A 14093-nucleotide genomic window follows, 5' to 3' on the forward strand; every position below is an offset into this window, starting at 1 on the left:
CATTGCTGTCTAAATCTACCGGTACCTGGAATTTTTTCTGTTATTTTAAATCGATAGTAGAATGAACTTACTAAAGAACTGAGAAACCGGAATTAGAAAGTAAAATCGCTTGGGTTGTTGAATCAATTACTATTCTCTAGAAATGAAAATACTCTTCTTTTTGAAAGTGGAAATTCTTTGCATAATGATTCCCCTATGTTATTGTGTCTGGCCGGCAATTTGCCGCATAGTGGATAAGAAAAACATGATGAAAGAACGGTTTTATCCTTGTAATTTTCAAAAATTCCCTAACGCGAACTGTGAATTGAGTTTTATAGTAGGTATTCGTCGTGCTTCACAATACAGTGGAACCCCTCTAAACCGGACACCCTTGGGACCGGAGGAAATGTCCGGTTTAGAGGGGTGTCCGGTGTACTGAGGTTTTACCCATATAGCAATTATGTGCCGCGTAATACAGTATTGTCTGACTGTAAGTACCAGTACATGGTATACGATCCCAAAATTACCGCTTAGAGCCTACAGTGTTGGTTTGGGCACTGACTCCCCGCATTTGATCAACTCAATTTTCTTCTCTAACAATAACTTGATTCTTTGGCGTTTCGCTGGTCTCTCAGACACAGTGATGTTTGCTGCTTCGTTTGTTTTAGCAAGTGATTTCACCCGCAGCATGACAGTCTATTAACCTGACCCCTATTGTTGTCTAACCCAACAACAGCGGCACCATTGTCGACTTTAGATTTTTTGCTTCAGTACCAATAGAACAATGAGTAATTAGCCGATGCGTGTTTCTCACTTCTGGTTCGGATTTTACAGCTGCTTGATTATAATTTAATTTTAATCACGCTTAAAAACGTGTGATTTGATTTTGGCGGTAAGCTTAAAACTGTCACGTCCGGTTTACCGAGGTCAATTTCTTTACGGACTGAAAAGAGCGTCCGGTTTCCGGAAGTGAGGGCTTCCGGTTTACTGAGGTTAAAAATAGAGAAAATGTATGACAGAGATTATGTGGCCGAAAAAGAGGTCCGGTAAAGAGAGGGGTCCAGTTTAATGAGGGTCCGGTTTGGAGGGGTTCCACTGTAGTTATTTGGGTATTTTCGTTTATTCCAACACACTTAGGCACATGATTTTGCTATGGCGAATGAAAAACCGAGATGTTGTGCGGAGAGAATGAAGAGTGGCTTTTTTACTTTATACTTTAACACTACAAAAATGAGAAATTTATTAAATCTAATCGGCAAAGACCAGAAGTATTTCAGCCAAATTTGTAAACCTTTAATAAGTGCAAACATCACTATTATTACAGTTTGAATGCTAACTGTAATGATGGTGTTTCTATTAAATTTGAAACCACGGCGGAAACATTTGTTGGTTGTGACGCGAGGAAAAAGGATTCGGTCCGGATGTTACGAGCTAAGAAGCAAAGGAACTTGATGTAAAGCTGGAGTAACTTTTCGCCGCGGTGAGAGAAAGAAGGACGCCTCGGACTATGAGCCACGCTGTCGGTTGCTGGTATAATAGGGAGCTTTAGCAACGACGACGGCGACGGCACCGAAAACGTCGTGTCGAAATCTAACTTTTCGGTTTTGTAACTCTTTCGAGGTTATTCCGATGTGTTTCACTTGGAAAATGCTGGCGAACTATTCAGGGACTATATCACTACGAATGGCGTTAAAGTAAGGAGAAAGAAAGAAAAATGAACTGTCATGCGCTCACGTTCTCGAAAAAACCTATAGTTTGGTTATTTCACGTTGTTAGGGACCTTAAGCAGTCAGGACGGCAACGTCAAGGAAGACTCCGATTAAAAAATGGATTTCTACTCTTAGTTAGAATTTCAAACATGGCTGCAGGAGCTTACTGTCTCATATGGCGCCACAGCTCAACTTCAGCATGACGTATAAAAGTGGCGATTTCACGTTGTTGTTTTGTATAGGACGGCTAAGAAATGTACAAAGTTTCAAAACGCATGTGTTGAGCAATTGTTCTGCCAATTAGATCTCTCGTTTTTCCCCGTCCTCGTTGCCGTCGCCGTCGTGGTTGCTTAAGGTCACTGCAAAGAAATGTACCAAAATGTTAAACGAACGTGCAGGGCGATTGTTTTTGCTCATTAAGCCCTTTGTTTTCTGCCGTTCTCGTTGCCGTTGCCGCTCTCGTTCCAAAAGCTCCCTAGTGTTGGTGTCCTTGGACCATCATGAAGCAGGCAGCAAGCAGGGAGCAGTATTTCCATCGCCGAGGAAATAGAGCTAACAGCTGTGAAATACTTAAACCGAGGCTTCCTTCCTTCATGAACGGGACTACCGCAAACGTCCACACGTCACTATCCACCGAAGATGAAGAACTGTTGTGGTCCAATGGGTTCCTTGGCACCCAGTTATTGATGTCCTTCTTATATGACAGACACTACATTCCGTTCGTTTGATGTTTCAGGCAAAGAATTGCAAACTAATCATGACGAAAAAGTGATAATGAACCTTACATAGACATTGGTAGAAATTTATGAAGTTTTGGGAAGAGAAGAAGTGTACTTTTCTCCAAGACTTGAGGCACACAGTAACTAATAATAGACTAAACTAAATCGATTTAAAATTTTCTCGAGTTTTCTTAAATCGAATTCTTTTATTGAAGCAGCCTCTCACAGAGTATTTTAATAACGTCTCTCTTAAGAATCGATAACTTACATAACTTACGAATAATTGCGCTGCGAAGATACGAAACAAAATTAAAATACGCCAAAACTCAGTAGTGAAACTCTGACTGGAATTTTTCTATCTTCTATCTTTTAAAAGGAAAAAATGCTGCGGAAAAGGGTTTGTTTCCTTGTCTTTATGTATCTCATGGACTGCATATCTGCCAATGACCAGTGCAGGTTGGAATACAGCATTGAAGATAAGTAACTTGAAGGGTTCGTGTTTAAAAGGATGCCGGCATCAGCTCCCCATATCTCTGAAGACCAATGCGGACAAGAAATCATCTGCCAAAGCTACAACTACAGCAGAAACAAAAAGATCTGCGAAATGAACAGCCGTACTAAAGACGCAAGGCTTGAAAATTTTCTCTCGGCCCCTGGATGGTTTTATACGCGGCGTTTGAGCGGAAGAGGTACGTACTCCATTGTAAACTATTAATAAAACATTTTAGGACAATTTTGTATTTCGCAACTTTAATCCACAATAAGACTTCGTGTCGTCCAATTCGGTCTGTAATCGTAATCGTTTGTGAATATATGAAAATCACATATGTGAACTGCGGTTAAAGAAATGAGTATGAAAGCGACCTTTGCACTAGTGAGTACTAGTAAAGCAATAGTAAAGATAAGGCCTGAAGAAAATCCAGGCCTTTACTGGATTCGAACCCACGACCGCTGCGAAACCGGTGCAATGCTCTACCAACTGAGCTACCAAGCCAACTGGGAGCTGGTCATCACTTTGGTTTGTAATAAACCTGTGAGGTGATGAGTCAACGTACTGCTTAAGGAGTGTTCATTATTGCAAAGGTCGCTCCCATACTTATTTCTTTAACTGCATTTCATATGATTTCATATGTTGACTCATCACATCAAGGGTTTATTAAAACTTACAAAATAACCACTGCACCGATATCGCAGAGGTCATGGATTCGATTCCCGTACAGGTCTGAATGTGTTTCAGGCCTTATTTTCACTACTGGTTTAGAAGTGTTTAGGCTGCAAGCTCTTAGAGTACTTACAGAACACTTTTAAGTGTGCTGCAAATAACATTTCAAAATTTTACATTTTAAATATGTTTTATTGTCGTCCACGAGGACCGAAGAAAAAGAAAAATCTTGCACGCCAGGAGGAAATCCATTAGGCCATCATGATGTTTAGATGTCTGCACGGGCTAGCTCCAGGGTATCTATATTCAAATTTTACGTGGCGTGACTCTGCTTATGACCTCAGGAACTCTGAAAATAAGCTCAATGTTCCACTACTGCGCACTAATTATTACAGAAAAAGCTTTAGCTGCAATGGCGCCACATTATGGAACAGTCTACCACGCGATAGACGGAACACAGAGTCTCTGGGGTTATTTAAACGTAAGATCAATGACATTCTTTAAGTCTAACGCACGGCATTCACGGAAAACAGCTTTAGTGTTATAGTATGTAGTTTGAATTTTAAATATCTTAGCGTATGTGATATGTATTTTTATGGGCTGATGAATTGATCGTGTTTAAATAAAGATTACAAATAAAGATTACAAAGTAAACGGATAGGTACGGTAAGAGAATATCAACTGAGAGAACTCATCCACGTACATTTTTTAAAACCTATTTTAAACTTCGCGCCACGCTGGGAAGTTATTCTTGTTTATGCTTCCCATGATAAGGCGGTTAACGATTTCGATATCATCTGTCTATGCGGCTTCGGTGTTCAAGTTTTAATTAATCGTTAAAAACTGTAACGGTCTGGAACCGCTCATTATCGAAACAAATTTCTATAAAGGCTGATAGTTTCGAAAGAAATTGCTTGGGGCTGCGTCGGTGGGAGTAACGAAATAAATTGGATATATCAACAAAGTTGAAATGGTAAATTGGCCACCGTAACGATTACAAAAGCTAATTGTATTTAATTAGCTTTTGTAATCGTTACGGTGGCCAATTTACCATTTCAACTTTGTTAATATATCCAAATTTCTATAAGTTTACCTCACAATTCGAATACTTACCTTTATTGATTTTTGTTATATAGATACTGATGAAGTAACAGGATTTTTCCTTTTAATCTTGTTTTCATCGCGCGCAATGAAGATATTATTTTAATTATTCACGTGTGAGGATCTTGGTGTCGCCATGGTTACTAAAATAACTTTCCAATTACAAGAGAGCTTCCCGCTCAGGCGCGCGGCCGGTTTTATGTGGAAATTTCGTCAGTATCTATAAAATAAACAGAACATTACATGGCTACGCGGGGATACGAATTTTATCTTCTCGTGCTGAAAGTATCTCTCGCTCGTTCGCTTCGCTTACTCGTGAGAGATACGTACAGCACTCGAAGATAAAATTCGTATCCCCGCGCGGCCGTGTAATATCCTCTATGTAGACACACAGATGATTGAAACAACAAGAAATCGTGTCAACTGTAGGTTTAGCCAGCTTAATGTCCGCTCTTGTATTGATGCTTTTAATTTGGCGCAAACGGCAGGAGCTCATGCAAACAAAGTAATCTACCAAACTCTCCACTAATTCACAGAAGCAATAAGCCATAAAGCTAACCGAATTTAACCACAATCTAGACAGTGTTATTTATCAAAAATTCAACTTGAGTGTTTCGGCAGTGAAATGGAACCGGTCCTCTTTCTGTTTCTATCTTGAACTGTAAAGCGCCGGAAACCGCTATTGCACATCACAAACGGATGTTTTTGATCAATTCAAAGTTGACTTCTCTCAAAATTTTCCTGCGTTCGATACATCATTTAAACTGTGAATCGACATCTACGCCATACAAAGGAGACGTTCTTCATTTCATGAAGGGTTACGGCAATTTTGGGAACCTTCAAAATGACAGCTATTTTCAAACTACCTTTTTCAAATTATTAAATTTGGGGTACATTTTTTAAGGCGTTTAAACCTAACGCTATCTTTGAAACCTACCAAACAATTTTAACAGGTGACTGGAGGAAGATAAATATTAATCCTGTCTACTTTGGGGCCAAAAATGATGACTATGCATCCTTTGAAATCCAAGAAGCCGATCAAATCTAAATTAGGGTTGTTCGTTGTCAAATTTTGGAGATCGTAACCTATTGACGGTGATAACTTACAGCAACAAAACTGTTCTTCCACTTGCAGAGTTCAAGAAAAGTAGTGTCTCTAAATAATATACTTACCAAATGGCAGATATTAGATCTGAGCCCGCGTAAAAGCGGTTTTGTTTAAGGATGCACGGAATCGAGGCACTTGGGTCAAAGGCTTGGTGAATTCTCAAACGTATCACTGTATATTTCAAAACAACTCGCATTTTACGCTTTTTTTTACTTTTATCGACAATCTGAAGCATTCAAAAGGTAAAGATAGCAATGGTTAGACATTGTATTGCATTCGGATGCAACAACCGGAGCGATAAACCACATTGCAAGCATCTTTCGTGGCATTCATTGCAACTGAACATAGTTACTAGCGGTAGTCCCCTCTACTAACTATGCACTGAACAACAAGAAACTTCTGGCGACTTGGCTGGTCAAGATCAAACGGGAAAATACGCCCGTGAGTAAAAATTCCTTTTATACAGTGAACATCTTGAAAAGGAATGCTTTTCCAAGGCATATTCTGGCCGGAAAGTCATCATCAATCGAACGTCTTTCCTTCGGAGCCTTCCTTTTTGTTTTCTGCTCGGAGAAACTGAACATTGTCGGAACTGAGTCTGACTTAAGACTTACTTTCCGGCCAGCATATGAATTGGAAAAGTCTTCCTTTTCAAAATGTTCACTGCATAAAAGGAATTTTTACTTACGGGCGTGTTTTCCCGTTTGATCTTGACTAGCCAAGTCGCCAGAAGTTTCTTGTTGTTCAGTTGTAGCGAATGCCACGAAAGATGCTTGCAATGTGGTTTATCGCTCCGGTTGTTGCATCTGAATGCAATACAATGTCTAACCATTGCTATCTTTGCCTTTTGAATGCTTCAGATTGTCGATAAAAGTAAAAAAATAGCGGAAAATGCGAGTTGTTTTGAAATATACAGTGATACCTTATAGAATTTACAAAGCCTTTGGCCTAAGTGCCTCGATTCCATGCATCTTTAAACAAAACCGCTTTTACGCGGGCTCAGATCTAATATCTGCCATTGATGGCGCTGATGTCAACTCACCCACGCTAGTGTTTAACCTCCTCCCCACCCCACTGGCTGTATCGTTTGGACAGCAGTTCCTAATATGGTATGCGCGGGACTTGGAAGATTATACCCAGTATAATAACAATGGTGAGACATTCGCATAGTTTATGCTTTCTACCTTTACTCTGAAATTCAGCATTGAATTGAACCTGGGATTCGTCAGGTCCTAAAGTTAATTGTGGGGATTTAAATTTGAATTTTTATCGAACAAGATCAAGTAAGGATCAAACTCAAAGAAAAAAAAAGAGGGTTGTTTCCTCGCAGGGTCATTCTCTAACTATCGCGAAGAAAATCCCAATTGTGGATGTATTGTCCAGCTTGCTTTCGTGGATGCGTGCAATTTGTCTTCTGACTTTACCTTGGACCCGCAAACGGGTCATCGACGGTTTTGGCTTTAGCAGTGAAGTCCATTGTTTGATCAGAGGCATTAAGTACGTTGTTGTTTCTTGTGAGATTTTATTTTAACGTCATTGTTTTAATGGCAAAAGTGTAATCCTCCGAGGTAAGTTGGCTAGCGTGGCCACTCAAGTGCATCGATAGTGAAGGTCAAAGCGAGTACTAAAGAGTTCGTAGTCAGTCGACCAGATTAATTCAGTGTAGGACGGAGTCTATCAAAGTGATTAACAAGCAGACAAATTACAGAAGTCAAATTGTTACTATGCTTTAAGTACTACGTTTATTACAATTAATATTAACTTGGGACCTGAAAGAGAACAAAAATACTTCCATTCCATTATAGTTAAGTTGTAACACTGCCTTGAAAGGAAAGTTCCAAATACATGTAACTAGGGTTGTTTTGGGTAAATAGTTGACTCAAATTTTGATTCCAATGATTCTGTAAGTTTATTTTGAGCGACATGCGCCCTATTTGAAATTATAATAAAGTTCGCATATAACGCAAGCTATCATAAGTTGAGAGGGCGTGCTTTATCAGAGTTTGTAGTTCACCACTAAATTTTTCCAATTCTTATTGGTTTAAATCGATCACGTGACGCGATAGTGTTCATCCATGGAGAGACACTATCAGCCCATAGTGCCCGCCCGCGGAAAATACCTGGATGGATAGTGCCCGTCCGCGGAAAATACCTGGATTGATAATACCCATCCATGAAAAGTTTTGAATAGTTTGACAGCCGCGAAGTTAGGCAGATCGGAAAAACAGTGACTTTTCAATTCTGACAGGTATAACGCATTATATAGCCAATGTACGGTTGCGAATTATTGACATCGGTCACAAGCTGCGGGCGCGCAAGAAAATTTAGTGGTGAACAATAAAAACAATAGAGTGTTTATGTCTCGGAACTATCGGTCTGATAGTTGCCCCTTGGAAATTTGATGTTCTTAAAGCTAGCATATTTGTTTTAAAAACATCAAATTTCTGCGGGGCAACTATCAGCCGATAGTTCCTCGACAGAAACACTCTATTGTTGAAATAGATCATGGAGCTGAACTAAAGCTGTCACGCCATCTGTCAATTTGTACTGTGTCTACCTTTTTTTAAAATCTCGGAATAAGGGAGCCGAAGAACCAAACAAAGGTTTGTAAACATGCCAAGTGCCGTAACCTGCACTAATATAACGTGAACAGAGACGAAAATCCTCAAAGAGAAAATGAAAAGGACAGTCCGAGTATTGAAGGTTTTCACTATAGGTTCAAAATAAAGCTTTGACAAACCAAGCAAAGTAGTCGACTCAGATGAATACAAAAATGAATAGTCAAACTAATAAATAATTTTCTCTTTTATATATTTTCTCTTTCGTGATATTCTTTCCGTACGGATAAAAGGGCGAGCAGAACATTTTTAAATGATTCTTTTTTATGAAGCTTATGATGTGTGCACCCAAATAAATCAGTTTTAAGCCATTTATTTTGTTAATGAGTTTGCAATCTTCCTTTTCGTATTCGCCCAACATCCTCATCAAAACGGGTTAAACAGATTGAAAGTAACCATGCTTGAACTGCCTTTATAACAACAACAACAACAACAATTAATCACTTATAAAGCGCTATTTACAATGACAGATCAACAGCGCTTTACAATCAATCCTAACCCGCCCATCCTACCCTAGGGGAGGACATCCATCACACAGTTATCTCGTGCGTGGGAAATTAACGTGTCCTACCCCTAACCCTGTAGGAGACGGGACTTCCATTTATTCGTCCCTATCGGAGAAGACTAGAATATCTAATCATTTCTTGATGTTATAGAAAGGTAGCATATTCTTCTCAATTATTTTAAGACCTTGAGTGTTGGTCCGGCCGGGGCTCGAACCCTCGACCTCCCGCACAACAGTCCAGCGCTCTATCCATTGAGCTAACCGGGAGGCGGTTAGCTCAATGGATAGAGTAATTTATAATTAATTAGGATAACGATGGTTGACGGAACGAATGAACAATGCACACAGGTTGCAGTGATTCTTGTTTGATCAGTGGAGGAGTGTGCAAAGATACAGCAAAGAAACCCTCTCTTCTGTCAGTCCAGTGTTTCAGGCTTCGATCATCTTTTAATGAAACTTCACCAGCAAAAGTCAAGAGTTAGCAATTATTTGAACATTGTTGTAAAGTTTGGAGCTATAGGAAACACTTTCCCGCTTAAAAACGTGTGAATCCACTTCAAATGTGGAGAGGACTTGAATGAAGCTTGTATTTTTGGGAGCTGCAAGGCAGGTGAGTCATAAGCTACGAGCCATCAATATCTTTTAACTTGGATGATTCCTTTGCGAAGTCGCCTTGTAAATAAGAAACTGGAATATCTATGATGATAATTGCTTATTTTGTTGTCCTTTATGGCAATTGCAACCTGAAAATTTATTTATTAAAGAAAGCAAATAGCCTAGGAAAAGTGATGGCATGCAAAAACTAGCATATAGCTCTATTTAAACAATAGAGTGTTTCTGTCGAGGAACTATCGGCTGATAGTTGCCCCTTGGAAATTTGATGTTCTTAAAACAAATATGCTAGTTTTAAGAACATCAAATTTCTAAGGGGCAACTATCAGACCGATAGTTCCGAGACATACAACACTCTATTGTTTTTATTGTTCACCAATAGATTTTCTTCCCCGCCTACAGCTTGTCACAAATGTCAATAATTCGCAACCGTACATCGACTAAATGATACGTTATACCTGTCAGAATTGAAAAGTCACTGTTTTTCCGATCTGCCTAACTTCGCGGCCGTCAAACTATTCAAAACTTTTCATGGATGAGTACTATCAATCCAGGTATTTTCCGCGGACGGGCACTATCCATCCAGGTATTTTCCGCGGGCGGGCACTATGGGCTGATAGTGTCTCTCCACGGATGAACACTATCGCGTCACGTGATCGATTTAAACCAATAAGAACCAGAGAAAATTTAGTGGTGGACTATAATGGCATATATTGTCTTAAGGGCTGTTTGGCGTGATCATCATAGATTGGGACCTGCAGAGAATGTGGCAAGCAGTATCGGCAAAGAATCGGTAAGAGATGAGAGCAATTTTTTAAAATTCATGACTCGAAAGTGTAAACGCGGGTCTTCACTCTTCTTTTTTCAGCACCAAAAACTACAACACATTTATTACCTTTGTATTCAAGTGGATAACTTGTGGGTCGTTTCGAAATCGTTCTCGGTCGTTTGAGGATCGTTGTGGGTCGTTCCGGGTTTTAGTAACTACCAAAATGTACCTTTCGGATTGACCAGCTGCAGTTCGCTGGGTACTTACTGGCAAAATCTTTTGTGGCCAGCAATTTAAATCTGCGGGTCAGCAGCTGTTTTTCCGTCAAAGCAACCAGTAAAAGTTTCTCTTTCCGCCTCTTTTAGATACACTCACAAAGAAGTGATGCCCATATTAACATGAATGCCAGGAATTCATGCCGGCCTCACCCGCGCGGGGGTCATATGGAAATGAGCTCGAAGCGAGATTTGACCAAGAACGCACCGCAGTTGAAGGCCGCACACCACCTGAGCTTAGGGAACAGGAAATCGACAAACGATTGCGTGTCAATACAACTTGAAGATACGTATTTTTTTCTTTTATAACCATACTTAAAGCTTATTTTTTCTTAACAATTCATTACGCATGATCTAACATGGAGTTAACTCCCTTTGACTTTAACTACGGTCTATATTGCGCCATACTCATAAGAATTTGAAATTTGGGCGATGAGTGTTCATGTAACCTCGGGCTATATTTTGTTCGAGCGCGTGCTATGTCGAGGCACTCTAGGGATTCTTAATGAGTCAAAGTTATCGGAACATAAGGAGCTCTGTTGCAGGAGATGTGACTTTGGCTTTCAAGCGAATGACAGGGGAATATTGAGTAAAGAAGTACGAAGCTATGTTTTTTGCGCCTAAGTGGACATTTGGATATTGCATAGCCAGTAGTTTAGACTTTTGCCATTCGTATTTTCAATGCTTTCAGTGAACTCTTTAACATCCAAATCAATGTCCTCAGCTTTGAACACTCCGCCTGGCTCAATGGAGCACAACTTGTTTGCTCTCTGGACTTGCCATTCTCGAAAACTCTGTATCGCCCATTTGTTCTTGTAAACCGTAGACATCGGAACAGAATCGATAATAGACGTGTTTTCCTCGTCAGAAGTTTTGGGGATCCAAAACCTTGAACTTGACTCATCCATCTCGCACTGTAAACTGAGTTGATAATTTGCTAACTCCCAAATGGAACATTCCAACGAAACCATTTTTATCACATTCTCTAGCTATTGTTTACAAACAATAATCGGCAACTCGTTTCAGAAGCTATACCAAAAACTCGTGCTTAGTGTTTCATCAGGGGTTCCAAACACCGAGAAACAGATGAAAGCACGAGGCCGCAGGCCTCGTGCTTTCATCTGTTTCTCGGTGTTTGGAACCCCTGATGAAACACTCGCACTCGCTTTTGATATATTACTTAAAGAATAATCATAATGGCTTGCATTTGGCGCTGAAAGATAAGTCGTGTATTTGGCCTCGGACATTATCTGTTCCTCCATGCCACATTTTTGCTCGAGCTTCGCTCTCGGATACCTGTTCGTTTCTCGGAATAAATAATGTACGCAGACAAATATCAGAGAATAATTTCGGGTAATCTTGAACTTTTTGAAGACCGAGAAGATAACTTGGCGGTGAGGAAGTTTCAGTTAGAGCGAAATTAAAACCTCTTAGCGTCAAGAATACCGAGCCCATCTAATTTTGGATTTTCGCCAGCATAATGTCACACTCAATTCTTAGCTTTAGCTTAAAAGTCCACAATTTTTCAATTGGTCTGGGGGCTTCGTCGATGCTGTGTTGTTATACTGTTGGTCTGCAACAAAAGAATGTATTCCAAAATGTTCCGACATTTTCTGACGCCATTTATTAAAAAAAAAAGAATTACAATCTCAGATTAGCTTGACATTTTCTTTCTATTCAAATGTTTTCAATTAAAGCGTCGCAAATTCTAAAACTTTTATTCTATCCCGATTATTAGGTATGTGGGGAGGAATTGATCAGAAATACCGTTCAAAACAGTGTTATGACTTTGAATTCATTTCTGGCGTGTTCATCCGGAGAACCGTAGTGAGTAAATACGCTTTTAAAACTAAACTTACAATTCTGCTCAGTTTGCCTGAAATAGGAATAGTTTCGCTGACTGGCTCTACATAAAATGATAAGAGAAAGACTTGTCGGGCTTCTACAAGGGGTCTTTCACGAATATATTCAGTAGAATTTTGTTGAAATGATGTACGAGAATTCTCAAGCTTACCTTGCTTTAAACGAGTTGAGGCAGATAGACAAAAGCGATGAGAAATCGACAAGTAATAATTTAAAACCTATTCTTTTTGAGTTATCTAGCTTTTTCATCACTTTCCTACAGCTGGGTGATATTCTTCACCCGAGGTTGACGAGGTTTTTCCACTCCCTGATATAAACAATGTTATACACATAAATACAGTCGACTCCCGATAACTCGAACCCTCGCTAACACCTCGCGCTAACTCGAACCAAAATCGATTTCCCATGGATTTCCGTCATACATTCACTGTAATTTTACCCTAGGTAACTCGAACCCTCGATAACTCGAAACTCCCGCTAACTCGAGCCAATTTTCGTTTCCCTTCAGGTCATTTTCTATATAATTTTACCCTCGATAACTCGAACCATGTCTGTCAATACGTGACAAGTCAAAAAAACACTGTTGTCCAAAACCTTAAAATTTATTCTGAAGCAGCCGTGTGAACTGTTTTCTTTCTTTTACATTACACAAAACGTGTCAGTTCAATTCAAGTTCCACTGGTTTTCACAGAGTGTTGCTTCCTAACTCCTTTTTAAATCGCATGAGGTTATCTGTACCAGTAGGCCGACATTGTTCTCTTAAAAAAACCCTGTACGGTTCGCAGTTACTGGACCTCTCCCCGCTGCATTCCTTTGTTATATTTTTCACATAACGTTACGTTCCGATTTATTCAGTAATTTAGAGATGTATTGTCTTTTTTTTCACTCGGCTTCTCTATACTGAGTCTGTAATCAAATTTTATTAAAATGTACACTGCATAGAAAGAAAAACATTTAACACCTTTTTTCCCCTTATTTCCGGTCATTTTTTCTCAAATCCCGATAACTCGAACTCCCGATAAGTCGAACCTTTTTCAATTTCCCTTGAAGGTTCGAGTTATCGGGAGTCGACTCTAGACAGGAAATCAAGAAAGATTTGACTTTGAAGGAGAAAAGCACTATTAAAGCAGAAAATATGTTAGCAATAAGATCCAAGAAAGCATCAATATTTCTTTGATCATGAATCTTTTTCACGCTTAGGAGCACATCAACCAGTTAGAAGCACCTCAAGTAAATCCAATTCAAGGCGAGAGAGCGTTTTGTGGTTGTTACAGATGGAGTGAGTATCCCATGCAGTAAACGATAAACTGATCGTAAACATTTCATTCATCGCGCTGCAAATATATTTGAAGAATGAACACAGTCGCCTGCATTGGCACCAAAAGATAAGTCGTGTATTTGGCCTCGGACATTATATGTTCCTTCATGCCAAAATTTTGCTCGAGCTTCGCCCTCGGATACCCGTTCGTTTCTCGGAATAATCAATGTCTGTAGACAAATATCCGAGCAAATTTTCTCTCCAAATGGAAGCTACTGTTTAATTGTAATAAGAAACGTACACCAGTTTCCTAAGCCCTCGGGTATCTCCCGAATAGATACAGCATGAAGAGATTTGGACTCAAAACATCAATTTAATTACTGAAGTTCCAAGATTTCTTTATATATTGAAATCA

Source organism: Stylophora pistillata, chromosome 13, assembly GCF_964205215.1.
Source record: "Stylophora pistillata chromosome 13, jaStyPist1.2, whole genome shotgun sequence".
Lineage (NCBI taxonomy): Eukaryota > Metazoa > Cnidaria > Anthozoa > Scleractinia > Pocilloporidae > Stylophora > Stylophora pistillata.